We start from the raw sequence: 15,932 nt of genomic DNA, 5'->3' as shown, positions 1-15,932 counted from the left end.
CTCTCCCTCTATTCCTCACTCTCTTCCCTCAGGGGTGGGAGAGCACGAGACCGGCCCCCACTCTCCTTTTCTCTCTATCTCTATCTTTTTGTTTTAAATAATGACCAACCAGTTGAAGAGCTACCTTCATCCATTCAGTCACCACACAGGTCCTCCCAGGCTTGTTTGGTTGACGGTAACGTCTTCCTTTCCTGTCGGTATGAAAATGATATCAGCCAGCGCTTCCCTCCGGCGCTTCCCCCGAGATGAGCGTGAGCACGGGATGTAATTGACAGGGATACAGATGTCACTGTAAAAGACCCCCTTGGCAACGAGAGCCTGCCGACTGTCAGCTTTTTTAATAAACACGCAATAACCTGTCGGGACTTTTTTGTTTGATTTTATTTATACTTTCCTTCAATTTAAATTAAACAGGAGTAGCTTCTTTTTTATTTATCTTTTTTTTTTTGTAAAGGAGAATTTTAAGATGGATTTACTAAGTGATTGAGTGTGCAAATTCAGGACGATTTCTGCCCATCAGTTTTGTGATTAGCTGATGTATTGATCCTTATGATTGATTTCTAGACACTAGAGAAGTGACAGGGAATGGCATCTGCACCTGGTCAGCTGAGACCAAAACATCTTCCAGGGCTTCAGCCAGAGAGAATCTCAAATAGGGCTCCAGCCATTTAGAATCAAACCAGGGCTCCAGCCAGCCAAACCAGGGCTCCAGCCAGAGAGAATCTCAAACCAGGGCTCCAGCCAGAGAGAATCTCAAAAAGCCAGAGGGAATCTCAAACCAGGGCTCCAGCCAGAGAGAATCTCAAACCAGGGCTCCAGCCAGAGAGAATCTCAAACCAGGGCTCCAGCCAGAGAGAATCTCAAACCAGGGCTCCAGCCAGAGAGAATCAAACCAGGGCTCCAGCCAGAGGGAATCTCAAACCGGGGCTCCAGCCAGAGGGAATCTCAAACCAGGGCTCCAGCCAGAGAGAATCTCAAACCAGGGCTCCAGCCAGAGAGAATCTCAAACCAGGGCTCCAGCCAGAGAGAATCTCAGCCAAGAGAATCTCAAACCAGGGCTCCAGCCAGAGGGAATCTCAAATCGGGGCTCCAGCCAGAGGGAATCTCAAATCGGGGCTCCAGCCAGAGAATCTCAAATCTCCAGCCAGAGGGAATCTCAAACCAGGGCTCCAGCCAGAGGGAATCTCAAACCAGGGCTCCAGCCAGAGAGAATCTCAAACCAGGGCTCCAGCCAGAGAGAATCTCAAACCAGGGCTCCAGCCAGAGAGAATCTCAAACCAGGGCTCCAGCCAGAGAGAATCTCAAACCAGGGCTCCAGCCAGAGAGAATCTCAAACCAGGGCTCCAGCCAGAGAGAATCTCAAACCAGGGCTCCAGCCAGAGAGAATCTCAAACCAGGGCTCCAGCCAGAGAGAATCTCAAACCAGGGCTCCAGCCAGAGAGAATCTCAAACCAGGGCTCCAGCCAGAGAGAATCTCAAACCAGGGCTCCAGCCAGAGAGAATCTCAAACCAGGGCTCCAGCCAGAGGGAATCTCAAACCAGGGCTCCAGCCAGAGAGAATCTCAAACCAAGGCTCCAGCCAGAGAGAATCTCAAACCAGGGCTCCAGCCAGAGAGAATCTCAAACCAGGGCTCCAGCCAGAGAGAATCTCAAACCAGGGCTCCAGCCAGAGAGAATCTCAAACCAGGGCCTCCAGCCAGAGAGAATCTCAAACCAGGGCTCCAGCCTCCAGCCAGAGAGAGAATCTCAAACCAGGGCTCCAGCCAGAGAGAATCTCAAACCAGGGCTCCAGCCAGAGAGAATCTCAAACCAGGGCTCCAGCCTCCAGCTCCAGCCAGAGAGAATCTCAAACCAGGGCTCCAGCCAGAGAGAATCTCAAACCAGGGCTCCAGCCAGAGAGAATCTCAAACCAGGGCTCCAGCCAGAGCTCAAACCAGGCTCCAGCCAGAGGGAATCTCAAACCAGGGCTCCAGCCAGAGAGAATCTCAAACCAGGGCTCCAGCCAGAGAGAATCTCAAACCAGGGCTCCAGCCAGAGGGAATCTCAAACCAGGGCTCCAGCCAGAGAGAATCTCAAACCAGGGCTCCAGCCAGAGAGAATCTCAAACCAGGGCTCCAGCCAGAGAGAATCTCAAACCAGGGCTCCAGCCAGAGAGAATCTCAAACCAAGGCTCCAGCCAGCCAGAGAATCTCAAACCGGGGGCTCCAGCCAGAGAGAATCTCAAACCAGGGCTCCAGCCAGAGAGAATCTCAAACCAGGGCTCCAGCCAGAGAGAATCTCAAACCAGGGCTCCAGCCAGAGAGAATCTCAAACCAGGGCTCCAGCCAGAGAGAATCTCCAGCTCAGAGGCTCCAGCCAGAGAGAATCTCAAACCGGGGCTCTCCAGCCAGAGAGAATCTCAAACCAGGGCTCCAGCCAGAGAGAATCTCAAACCAGGGCTCCAGCCAGAGAGAATCTCAAACCAGGGCTCCAGCCAGAGAGAATCAAACCAAGGCTCCAGCCAGAGAGAATCTCAAACCAGGGCTCCAGCCAGAGAGAATCAAACCAAGGCTCCAGCCAGAGAGAATCTCAAACCAGGGATCCAGCCTCAAACCAGCTCCAGAGAGAATCTCAAACCAAGGCTCCAGCCAGAATCTCAAACCAGGGCTCCAGCCAGAGAGAATCAAACCAGGGCTCCAGCCAGAGAGAATCAAACCAGGGCTCCAGCCAGAGAGAGAATCTCAAACCAGGGCTCCAGCCAGAGAGAATCAAACCAGGGCTCCAGCCAGAGAGAATCTCAAACCAGGGCTCCAGCCAGAGAGAATCTCAAACCAGGGCTCCAGCCAGAGGGAATCTCAAACCAGGGATCCAGCCAGAGAGAATCTCAAACTGTACAGAGAGATATAAAGAACCGTATTTCTTAGAACAGTTAGTTGCAATTTAAAACAAATCTGACATTAGAAAAGGCAGATATGAAAAGGGTAAAGTAGAAGTGCAAGTGAAAATCCTGTTGCGGATCAGAGCTCATTATAATGGGATGTGCAGCAGACAAAACAGGACATTCAACATCAAATGCTTGAGTGTGTTTAATCAGCAGGCACTGCAAGCTCATTACATATGTTGGTTTGTTTGCAGTCTCTTCATCGCCGAGGTGTTTTGGTCTTTTTAAATGCATGTCTCAGCTACGACTGCAAACTGCCTGCAAAAAGAAAAGGTATTAGGAACAACATACTGAAGAAAGGCTCAAGATTAAAGCCGGTTTCATGACTATAATGCATTCCTTGGCATTACGGGTTCCTTCAATTACAGTGGCGCCTGAAACATAACATTGCATTGCAGGTTTCTCATCCTGCTTCAGCTTAGCTTCCACATTAAAGGGGAGGCTCCTTTGGTGCAACACATTTGGACGTCCGGTACGGAATAATATTTTAACTATGTGGCTGATCTGGTCTATCCTAGCTAAAATAAATAAATAAAAAAGTACAAATATTATGAGCTTTGGCATGTTGCTTTTTAACAGGAACATGCTTCAGTTTGAACCTAACCCAGCTTGACTGGATTATTGGATAGCAGTTACTATGCCATGGTTGTCATGTGTCACGCTTCCTTTAAAAAAATAATGATCTTAATCACGGATTTACAAATTCCCAATAGAAACGTTTCTGCTTTTTGAAAGTTTATTTCCAGACGAGGGGCTGAGAATCAGGGGCCGCTCTCAATTGTTCCTAGACGTCGCGTACAGAACATGAATTACTCTTTTGAACTGACAATGATGAGTGAAGATAGCATGCTCCTGGGGTTGGGCTGTATGCTGTCCCATTAAATGAAGCTCAAGCCGTGTCTTCCACTCATCCACCAGGGACTGCAGCTGATCTCCGGTGCTGCTCAGGTCACCCTTCCCTCAGGGTGCACCTTTCCATCGCTCCCGCATTACAGTTCATTAACCCCCCTCTTGAGCCTACGGAGCAGGAGCTACCTGGGCCAGGAGCTTTTCAAGCTGGACGTTTCACAGACTGGGTGAAGTTAAAAGGTTGTGACTGTCCCCCCACTGTGTGAAAAACCTGTAGCACACAGAGGGTTTGTGCAGCAATGTCAGCAGCATCCTAACAAATTCACAGAAGAAAAACAGAATGCAACCATAATCATAAACCTCCAGCACAGTGTTCATGTGTTGAGAGGTCTGGTTTAACACTTTGTGATAAAACTAAATCCGAGATAGCTGTGTGTTTCTGAACCTCATTATAGCAATCTGCTCAAATCTGTTTACAATGTTCGTCTATAAACGGGCTGCCAGTGTAAGAGGAGTGAAGCAGGCTTTGTGGCTGTTGTGTAAAATGTGTAGCCTTAACTCAAACAGCATCAATGAAGCAAGCTTATGTATGTGTGTATTTCATTGTGGCGAGCTTAAGAAGGAGCAGCTCATTCAGATGGTTCACAAGCCTTCACATCAAACTGCTGTCAGCACAGTATGAAGTATAGATATGATCTTAACAAAACTTGGCACTTATGAGCAAAGCATGGTGTGTATGAGCAAGGCTGCGAGAGAGGAATGTGAAATCTGCATGCATACTCAGAGGGTGAATTAGAACTTATCAGGTTGCCTTATGGATTTAAACTTGCCACAAATTTGATTGAGAACAGTCCCTTGATGGATATTTGCTGCAGTTATGCTGCATTAGACTCGATTTATCTGCCACAACTCATTGTTGCTATTGACTGATTTTTAAATTAGAGGAAGGCAATCAGTAAGTACCACCCAATCAAGAGCTAAAAACATACAGGAGATTACACAATTGAAGGTAATCAATGAAAATATTCTATGATTTGCTGGTGTTCAATTCTGGTCATAAACTAAGACCATAACATGCAAGTTAGTAAGCAATAAAACAAGAGGAGGTGACAGGAAAAACTATAAGAAATGAATTAAGAAGATGAAGAGGAACCAGTGGGTTTGCTCAGTAATGAGCTGGAATTACAGCCTGCCTGCCCGGACTGCATGTCTAGCAGGGCCTGTCAACAACTAATGGACAACTGCAAGTGATGCCATTTGTTATTTCATTTTTTCTCTCATTGCAATAACATCATTTCAAATGTTATGTCAAAACAAATAAAAGCAAACGTTGCAAATAGAGAAAGGGCTACCACTGAGAGAGCATGTCGTTCGGGGAAAATGTTTAACGTTTCAGTGCCTGGCGTAGCAAATAGTGATGATGTAAAGTGAACCAGAAATGTCTAGTGGCTCTTATATCTTAAGTTACATTCATTTCCGTGACTTTTTGAAGGTGCCACCAAGGTGTTGCAATTACCTTTTTGTTTGCTTCTGCGTTTACTGAACCTCACGAATAGTAAATGAATAGGCTTTTTTTCAGCCATATCTTAGACAATTCATAACCTTTCAAGATCCAGTTGCATTCAGTTTCTTTGCGCAAACCACATCGGGTCCCACGGTGCATGCATGCAATATATCGCTTTGTGTGTGAGACTAATACCCCAGTGTATGCTAGACTCTGCAAACATCTGGAAGAGAAAGCAACAGCGGCTGTCAGTGGTGCAACAGGTGTCGGAGGTCTTGTGGAGAGCAGAAGGTAGCAGAAATCCTAATGTCATTGATAGAGGGAAAGCAGACTCCTGGCATCTTCCTCCTCTTCATCAGTAACACCTCGGTGATGCGGACGCAGCTTCGTTCCAGCAAAGATTAACCTCCAACCGAAGCCTGACTGCTTTTCACCCAAGAATGTGAAGTTGTACTTAACCCAGTCCTAATGGAACTGATAGAGTGATGATCATCCAGGAAGTGACCAACAGAAGTGCATTTGATCATGTCATATGACTGCCGTTGCAAGGTCAACGTAGTTTATCAAGCAACTTCCCTAAGTGCCTTTTATTTGATCGTTTAGAATGTCAACAGAGATGATTTCTTTAATGGATGCATACCCAAATCTAGTACCATTTTAATCTATAGTGGACAATAGTGCGAAATCATTTTGTTCAACTGGAACGCGGTGCAGATTCATTAGCCCAAGCCGTGGTTTAAGTGCAAGGTCACTGTACTATATTGCCACAGTTTGACTGAAAGTGGCTTTTCTAGCTTGACCTGTCCTTTGTAAAAATCCCTTCAGACAAAGCAGCCGTTAATAAAGCGGCCGTTCCGGGTCTCTCCACAGGGTCACATGGATATTTGTTATTTTGTTCATAGCTATTTTATACTTTTCAGTTATGCACATGTTAAAAATAGATCTCTGCATATAGTTTTTTGGTTGGTGAGGATGTTCATAAACCTGAATGTTAACTATAGTGTTTTGCACGATCCCATCCATATAATTCGGTTCGTTATTGTGCTATTCCCCCTCCCCCTTGTCTTATGTTACTGTGCTTGCGTCTCAAACTTAAACTAAACCACAGTCCCAATATTGGACCCTGTGCAAATGCCAAGTCCCTATTGTTTAGAATATAAAACCATACTTCAGTCTGATTGCTCTGCTTCTTGAGCATGCAACTGAATTCATAGTAAGCGGGTCCAAAGAAACCTCTATAAAGATGACAGCCCCACAAGCGTGTAACTGTAGACGTCATTGTTTCATAATGTAATGTGTCTAATTTCCTTTGGCATCATCCCTACGAGACCCTGCTTTGTCGTGCTCTGTTGGATGAGCAGTCTGGGCCTGTAGGCCCTGTTGCTGCTCCTTGGTATCTTCTGTTTGCTCAAACCCGGCTAGAAGCCTGTGCCGCCATGCTGTGTAAAATGCAAGAGCACAGCTTACGATAACAGGAGAGGACCTTTCATCTTCCAGACTGCGCTGGAAATCTTAAGTGCCCCTTTAGGTTGCACATAAATCCTCTTGAATGTTTCTACCAGTTTTCAATAACATAAAGCAAATATCAAAAATGTGATTTGAATCAGGGATAACATTACAGCTGAAGGGCAGAGCAAGGTGGAGTAATAGTATATTCACAAACACACTCTTATCTGCTGCATGAATTGATTCAGTCTTTCTGCTCACACAGATGCTTGCAGTAGGAAACCAGTGTCCAAAATTTTGCACTTCAGTAATTTTACATTTGTGAAAGAGAGACTACTATAGCACAGAACAAGGAAAGTGTCCTGTGCAAGCCAGGTGATCTTAACTTACTTTGTAACACTGAAACATAGTTAAATGCTCTCCACAACCATGTTACAACCCCCTCTTAAAGTTTGTAAATGACACAACCAGCAAATTCATAGGTGAAGCAAAGCTTTATTAAAGTCAAACCAATGTTTTTATTTTTATATACAGAGATTTTAAAAACGGACAGCTTCTCAAGTATCAGCAACAACAAAAAAAGTAATTAAAAAAACTAATTTAGTTAATGTCTTCTAGTTCCTAATTAAAATATCTATTTTCAATTAGCTACAGGGAGAAATAGCCTAGTTCCATAATTTACTTCTGCTGCACTTTGGGTCTTGTATGTGTTCTGAAGGTTTGAATGTGGTAATGAAATCATCCATACATCTGCACTTCTGTCATTGGATAAGGTAATCTTTCAATTGATTGGAAAAAAATGCTGGATAATGAAATGTACCTGCTGGGTTTCTAGAGATACCTCAATCAACAGAATGCATCGATCACCTAGCTAATGAAGCAGCTTTTATATATGACAACAAAAGTGATGATTGTACATTTCACTGTAAATGAAATTGAGCATTCAGTCTGTGGTCTGTACAGCCCTGTATCTACTGAACAAATCGTGATAGTTCTACTTTAAATTAGTTCTTAAAACTGAACTTTTCTTGTGTAAATATTTGTAGTATTATCTGTTCAGTGTGTCACTGGTTTATTACAATACACACGGGGGGCTGGCATTGCAAGCCGAGCACCATGCCGGTGTTAGCACTTGATGGCATTGTTGCTTGACAGTAAAATGATGTGCAAAGTGGAAAGCAATGCTTTTTAAAGAGACCAAGGACCTATGTACATTTAAACTAAATTTCTCTTTATATTTTTTGGTGGTGTGCAGAACAGCAGCCAGGATGAACTAAATGCCTACTTGAGGCACATCCAGCTCTGTATGGATCCAAACCCAGCAGCATGAAAAGTGCTGCTGCCAGCCTAACTCTCAACTCTGCGATTGATGTGGCTCTGTTATTCTTCTCAGGAGAGAGATGCATCAGAACTGATTTCAAGCTAAGTCAATGAAAAAATACTGTATTTTAGTCTGGTGTCAGCACAGAGGGAACAGATTTATATAGTTTCTGTGCCGGCACCAGCAAAGTCAATCTGGGATTGATGTCGAACTCTCAGAGGAGAGCTGCTTATTTTCTCCAGGGTCTGGGTTTTAGTGGCTGTTGCCTGTGTTCGCTGTTGTCTGTGCCGCAGTCTAACTGTACACAGAAGATACATGTCCAGGATACCAACAACAAGGGCTTTATACTGCTGGTGGCTACAACCCCAAGCTCTTCATGGGACAGTGAGAGAGCCCTCTGAAGAGCAGCTGCACCTCAGTGACTAACCCAGTGCAGAGTCATAAGAGGTAGTGTTGCAGTGTATGTATTGTGTGATCCGGGTATTGCCACTGTTCTTTGGAGTTGTATTTTATTGAGATGTGCGGTAGAGAAGCGCTTATCCTCTTTGCTCATTCAGTCTATGAAGTAAAGTTTAAGTGAGGAGTACCATTTATATTGGGGGTTGGGAGGCCCTGTACCCCCTCTGGTGAGGGCTCCACTGGAGATTGAAGATTTTTAAAGAAGGCTTGAATATAAAAGATTGAACTGGCTGGTGAGGGTTTACCACTTTGTATATAATGTTGTAAACTCTTCTTACATCTGCAGGATTTAGATTTTCACCAAATATGGAGTAGCATTTATGAGTAACCCTACAGATAGTTAGCATTATCAACAGGATTTAATATGTTCTGCAGACAGATGAGAAGAGGTTTCATAATGCTAGACTTCTCCATGCCTCTGCTGGAAGATGAAAGAATCCAGTGTAAACAGTAATTGTGTCTCCTCCTCTTGTTGATTTTCAGAGCCAGGATCAGATATTCCAGTGCCCAGTATTGCCGGAGCAGTTCTTTTGTAAATCTTTATCAATAGCATCTAAAGTGCTTTGTAGAGATGGACCCCATACAGGCACGGCAATAATCAATAACATCTAGAGAAGGACACAAGAGCATCAGGGTTTATGCCAAAGTGTCCAGGGTTAACACCACAGTTAGAACATGGGGCTGCTTTTACAATTTATTGACCGCATTTAAAAATATGTAAATATATTTTACAGGGGGGTGGGGGTGTTCTAAAAATTATAGTCATTTTGTGACTATTATTATTATTATTATTGATGATGATAATAAATAATAATATCTTTATTTTCATATGTGCCTTTCATAGTGGAACACTATCACAAAGCGCTTTACAGAGGTAGTCTGTGAACTGTGCATTATATGCTGAGTCACTTACAATAGGACACTGATTTAACATCTCATCCGCAGGACGGAGCACAAGGAGGTGAAGTGACTTGCTCAGGGTCACACAGTGAGTCAGTCAGGGGCAGAGGTGGGATATGAACCAGTGACCTGGTTACAAGCCCTGGACTTTAACCACTGGACCACACTACCTCCGTGATAATAAATGCCAATACATATCTTTATACATGTTGTATAATATAATAATATCGTGTGTACTGGCTGAGACTGGCTTTGTTCAATAGATGGTAAAATAGTTATTTTTTTCTGAATTTCATTAGCATAAATGGCACGAATACTAACATGAATGTATTTTTGAAGCAATTAAACAGTCAAATTGATTTTTAACTGGATTTATCAGACATGGTGGCTATTGAAAACCTGAGTGCTCTGTTTAGACATTATACTATATACAAAACGACTTATGCAGTACAATAAGCAAGAAACCTCTTTAAGCAGCAGTATCCTTCAAAATGTGTGTTTATTATGTAAATGACCTTATTAAATAGAAAGAGCTTAATTACAGGTGTTAAATGATTTCCATTTGATTACTAGGAAAATTCGCAATCCATTCGCCTAACAGTTTTATGCAATTAACCAGGGTATGATGGTATCAGTACCTGGTAGTGCATTTTCATAAGGAAAGTGCTTCAGTTTTCATTGTCAATAGGAATATGCCATTATCAGGTATGCAACTGAGAGATGCTTTACTCACTGCTCGTGTGTCGGGGTCGGTGGGGGGGTGTGACAGCATGTGCGTGACAGGGGGAGGCACAGGCCTGCAGGTTGACGTCTGTTCATCGAAGTGAACGCTTGCTAACATACAAGGGGCCTGTTAAGAACTGTGAAAACCAGGGAGGTAGAGTGCAGCTCGGGGCTTGTGTTCCATATGCCAGTGCTGAGCCTGTCCCATTCATTAACAAGCACTCATGAAGGGTAAGAGCCAGCTGTCCTTCTGCTTGAAAGCTACCTGTTGAGGAAGCAGTGCAAGGAGGTTTCTCACCTGCGCTTGCAGGCTGAGAAGATCACTGTCTGTCTAGGTCATAGCTATACAGTGCTCCCCTTTTATGATGCTGTAGTCTGGAGCCACAGTTAGAAGACTCTGCTATTTATTCATATGTCCCCCCTATAACGAGAATACTAGTGCCAGTGTAAATACCACCTAATAATATGAGAAGTCATATAAAAAGCTGTCTTATAAGAGGCAAGGCATATGTGTGTGTACCCTGCAGGGCAACCAGAAACAAAATCCAGGTTGCCCAATAAGAATAAATAAATAAACATTGCTATTTTCTTAAAATGTCTTACTTATTTACCAAGCAGACACCCTTATCCAGGCCAACCAATATTGAACATTTTATTGTGATGTATATTGTCACTTTCAGTCACAGAGATATGTTGCATCAGTTTAGACTTTCATGTAGTCTGACCGACGAGCCCTTTCCTCTGTTAACTGCACCTGCAGCGTCACATTTATTCTGGCTTGGGTCATTCATGAATATGAACTTTCATTCTGAAAGCATGTCGACTGAAAGTGAAGACATCCAGTCACATTTCACATGCTTCATACAACTGAATCCCCTCTCGCATGCCGCTGTGCAGAGAAGGATCACCAGTGAAAGTTCTATCAGGTGGAGCAGCTTGAGAAACTGATTCTGCAGAACAGGCTCAGCAAACATGTCCTTCCACACATTGCACCACGAGGGGAGCGAGAGAGGAGCAGTAGAAGTCAGTTTAAGTTCAGTTTTTATATTTATACAGGTTCTGATCTGATAAGGAACAAAGTTGTGGTTGCCCGACTCGGGCAACTAATTCTCTCTGGCTCCATTTTCAAGTTGCCTGAGGCTGAATTTTGGTTGCCCCAGGCAACTGTTAGTGTCGAGCCCTGTATGTATATGTGTGTGTGTGTCTATATATATATATAGTTTGTATAGTTTGTATTTAAGCCCCAATATTGATATGTGTTTCCTACTCTTTCTCAGACCCTGCATTAAAAGGTGTCTGATCTGGTCTCTTATGCTACAGCACAGGGGCCCGGCACTGCAGTCCTGCTTCAAGCTGGTTAGCACACGGCCGCTGCTGGCACTTGATGGCATTATTGCTTAACAGTAAAATGAGGTGCAAAGTGGAAAGCCGTGCTTAGAAGAGCCGGAGGTGACAGTTTATGGATCAATCTTGCTTGATTTTTACTTTATTAGCCCTCAGACACATTTGGACTCCTTTGTGTTTTCCTAATGATGAAGGAAACCTTTCATGCTTTTAAACAGTTTACACCTATAATGCATTTCCCATAAACTGGGACATGAAGCAAAACTACGTAATGGCAGGGTTTGAGAGAACAGAACAGGGCCCCAGGAGCCCAAGGGTCCATATAGATCGCTAGCCATACTTACCAGGCAGCCTGCATTCAAATGACATCTCGTTGTGATCAAAAAGCATGGGGGGGGGGGGGTCCTCATTATGGCTTGCAGACATTAATTTGAGCATTTTTATATGTGTATCCTATTATGCGCTTTAAGTGCTTTTTGATAATTGTGCTTTGTACTTTTACAGCACTTCAGTCTATTCCCAGTTCAATTTCCTTTTATCAGATGTTTGAAATATTGATTTCTGACAGATAAAAGCAAACATTGTAATCTCACCAGCGCGCTGTAAGTGAGTGAGCCGAGGCAGTGGAGTGCTTCAGGGACCCATTGGGTTTGAAACCCCTCTTTGTTTTATTACATTTTCGTCAACAGAATTTACTTACTGCTTGCTTATATTATAAAACGCCAAGGCTATTGATAACACGTTGGTGCGAGCGATCCCTGTTTCATTTTTACACTCCGCCGGGTAAGACAAAACCCCCTTGGTGACTGGGATGATTGCTGCTGCTTAAACTGCTGTCCACAAGCTCGGAATAACAGTGATTTATCTCCATAGGAGTTTATGGAACTTGCTGTGTCTGTTAACTTGGACCCAGCTTTGCACTGCCAGAGTTTAATCCTGCACAAACAATGGCAGTAAATAGCTTGTCTCTGCACTGTAGTATGAGTTTACAAGGGGATATGATGTCATTTCTGTGCTAGCCTGAGCTGTGGAGGGGAGGGTGGAAAGAAACTTGTTCACATTGAATATGTTTCATATTGCTATAGTAATATCTATTGTTATTTGGGTTTTTTTTGGCTAATTTCATGACTTCAAACTACCTCCAGCCACCTCCCTGTTGTATACTGTATGCTGCCTTCCATTGACTCCCAGAGAGAGAAGCTACTCCATGCATTATTCTCTGTATAATTATGAGTAAGTACACGGTTATTTACTAAGTAACCACTATATAAATACACAGTAATTAGAGATGCTTCTTGTAAAGTGTTGCCCATTAAGTAATAATTGACTGACTGAGACCTGGAAGGAGGTTCGATTGATTCAATCCAGTAATTTTGGGTACAGGTGGAACACAGCCTGAGAGACTCCAGACCTCCAGGACTGGGACTGTGTCCTTCAGCTACAGAGGAATTTACAGGGGACTCAACTATTATTCAGGCTCTGAATTTCACACTATGAATAGGCCCTCTGACATCTAGACTTATTTTTGCTGCTTTTATTTTTATATTTTTAGCTGCGCAGACACTATTTCAGATTTACTGCGAGATGTGTACCAGCCAGCCGAGCCTTATTGACTGCGTTTGATAAGTGAAATCCTTTCTTCGTCCCAGTCACTTCCATTGAACAATCAATCATGCCACCAGTGGCTGGAGACCACTATGACGTGCAGGGGAGAGATCCGAGCATCAATGAGACCTTGCAGGTTCACCCTACAATATAGAGATTGATTCGTCTTCAAAGGAATCTTAAGTGGCTTGGGACATTTGTTATAACATGGTTTTTATTTTGTTTATTTTTTTTCCCTTTTTTAATTTCTTATTTTAATATCACGATTACTAATTTCATCAGTATGTGTTCATGTCAGTATGTTTTTACTTCATTTTTTTATTTCAATGGTAGTATTGGAAACGAAGGGGGTTATTAAAGCTTTACTCCAAAGAAAAAAAAAAAACAATCATACATTGAGAGATGAAAGATCATAAGATGACTTGATTTTTTTCTTAAATTACACATCTTTCATTTTATTCTACCATATACATATTATTATTATTATTATTAATGTTATTATTATTTTATATAGAATTCAAAAGGATGGCTGCAATGCACCACTTAACTGATGAGCATGCTGATCAGCACTGTGGAGGGTTGAAAGGGTTCCAGCAGAACTTAAAATTCAGACAGGATGGTTGCAGAGTGGTCTCTCTGCTTGTGCCCCTGCCCCCAAACTAAAGAACCCCCTCCACTGCACCACCCCCAGGACCTCCTTTCTTCATGTCTGTCAGTGGTCATGTCTTTCCAGACTTAGACATCCAGCTTTGGTTGTAATTAATGGGTGGTGGTTTTGTGATATGGTCACCCATTCACTGGCCACCAGAACTCCCTTCGGCCAGACTTGATTTGCCATCGGCTTCTGCTAATGACTTCCAGGGCTGGAGTTCTGTTTAGCTTCACCCTCAGCTCCCAGTGCCAGAGTGAATAGCAGCACAAAATCGATTGTATTAGAATTCATAAAAACAGCAAGATTTAGTAATATAGGGAAGAAAGTCTTGCCAAAGTGAATTTGGCCAGTGGACACCCCTCCCTAAAACCACCCTGGAGGCCTCCTATTCGGATACACACTGGAGAAAGGATGCGCTCTCGACACAGCGATATCCTAGCAGATTCTAATTTCTAGATGGGAGAGCAAGTCTTTTGGAAGTGTTGTAATTATAGCAGGGACGGGGTCAGCGACCTTTGGATTGCAATATCTCGTCGTCTTTGTCCCTGCTTCTGCCACCCAACTCATTGGATGAAATTGTGTCTTTTCACTTTAGTTCTCTTAAGAATGAGGCCAGTATTGTGAGCTAGCGAGGCATGACAAGATGCAGTTGCTCATAGCTCAGTATAATTTAGCTACTTTTTTATTAACACCTGGGTCTCGGGAGAGCAGAGGTTTGGAAAAAAATGACTTTATCTTTAATTCAATGATTAGCGTGTACACTTCTCCCTGCTATTGGCAGGTGTCAGATGTCTCTGTGGTTTCATGTCTGCCAGCTGCAAGCAGATGGGAGTTTGTTGATGCATTACTGGTGAACACTACACACACACACACACATATATATATATATATATATATATATATATATATATATATATATATATATATATATATAGATATATATATATTATATATATATACACCCAAAACCTTAGACAAGGTTTAAAATAATGGGAACATTTGAGAAACTGGTGAACCAGGTAAAGATCTATTCTGCTAAAATTCCAGAAAGCACTTGAGACCATGTCTGGACTGGACATGACAGTCATTTTAACAAACGTGTTGTGTTTTAATATCTGATGCATTGATTGTACTTCAGTGTGCTGTGGAGGGCACACATGGAAGTGGAGTAAAAGTAATTTTAGAACAGAAAGTATTTATTAATGCCTGGTTATGTAGTAGGATCTAAAACACTGGGAACATTAAAAAAAAACACTTTGAGTCCGTCCTATTAAATTGGATCACCTGATAGCGTCAAAAGTTGGGACCAGCTTTGATGGGCCGAACAGCCTCTTCTCGTTCCCAAACTTGTCTTTCATTCATTCTATGATCTTTTGTAATCTATTTCTGCAACAGTCATATTTCTGTGAATAGTCCTATAAACAGCAATCCACAAATAGAGTTTGATCTCCAAGTCATGCAACCTTGCTCTCTGGCTGAACTGTCTGGCTGGTGTTTTGTTTTTGTTTTTTTTCTCTGATGCTTCAAAGAAGCTTGCACTCTCCTAATTCATGGAAAAAAATGATGTTTAAACTAAAAAAACAAACTGATATGGCCCTTGTGCATCAAACATGGTGGGTTGTGTCAGTACTGCAAACAAGCCCAGCCTAATCTGTATGTAGATTTGCTAGGAAACCTCCAGCAAGGAGCGTGCAGATCAGTGAACGGCAGCAGCTGCCGTGCACCCCATGTCTACCCAACTAGAATTTGCTCGGCAGAACTGTGAAAGCAGACATGCTGTGCTGTTTTAGTAACCCTAATTGATATGCTTCTCATTATCAGTATTTTATTTAAGTTTTTTTTTTTTTTTTTTTTTTTCTGCTCAGGCAAAATGAAGTGGCTAGACATACAGTGGAGATGGCATTACATGCCATGGACAGGGTATTGTGGAAAACATACCCAGGTAATGGTTGTAATGCAATCCCGAACTGTTCCACTCTGTATAGCTATCTGTGTTTATGGGACTGGGCTAAACTTTATCTTTTTTGGTGGGTCCTCATATGAAAAAAACAAAGCCATGCTACACTATTTATAGGAAACTAATAAATAAATAAATAAACTGCACTAACTGTGCCATGAGGAATAAGAAGACAACAACCCATGCTCACCACCTAGTCTTCTGCAGGGACATCCAGTAAACATGGTATTAATGGATGGAGGCTGAGACTGT

Source organism: Polyodon spathula, chromosome 21 (genome assembly GCF_017654505.1).
Source record: "Polyodon spathula isolate WHYD16114869_AA chromosome 21, ASM1765450v1, whole genome shotgun sequence".
In the NCBI taxonomy this organism is placed as follows: domain Eukaryota; kingdom Metazoa; phylum Chordata; class Actinopteri; order Acipenseriformes; family Polyodontidae; genus Polyodon; species Polyodon spathula.
This window is presented reverse-complemented; position numbering follows the sequence as displayed.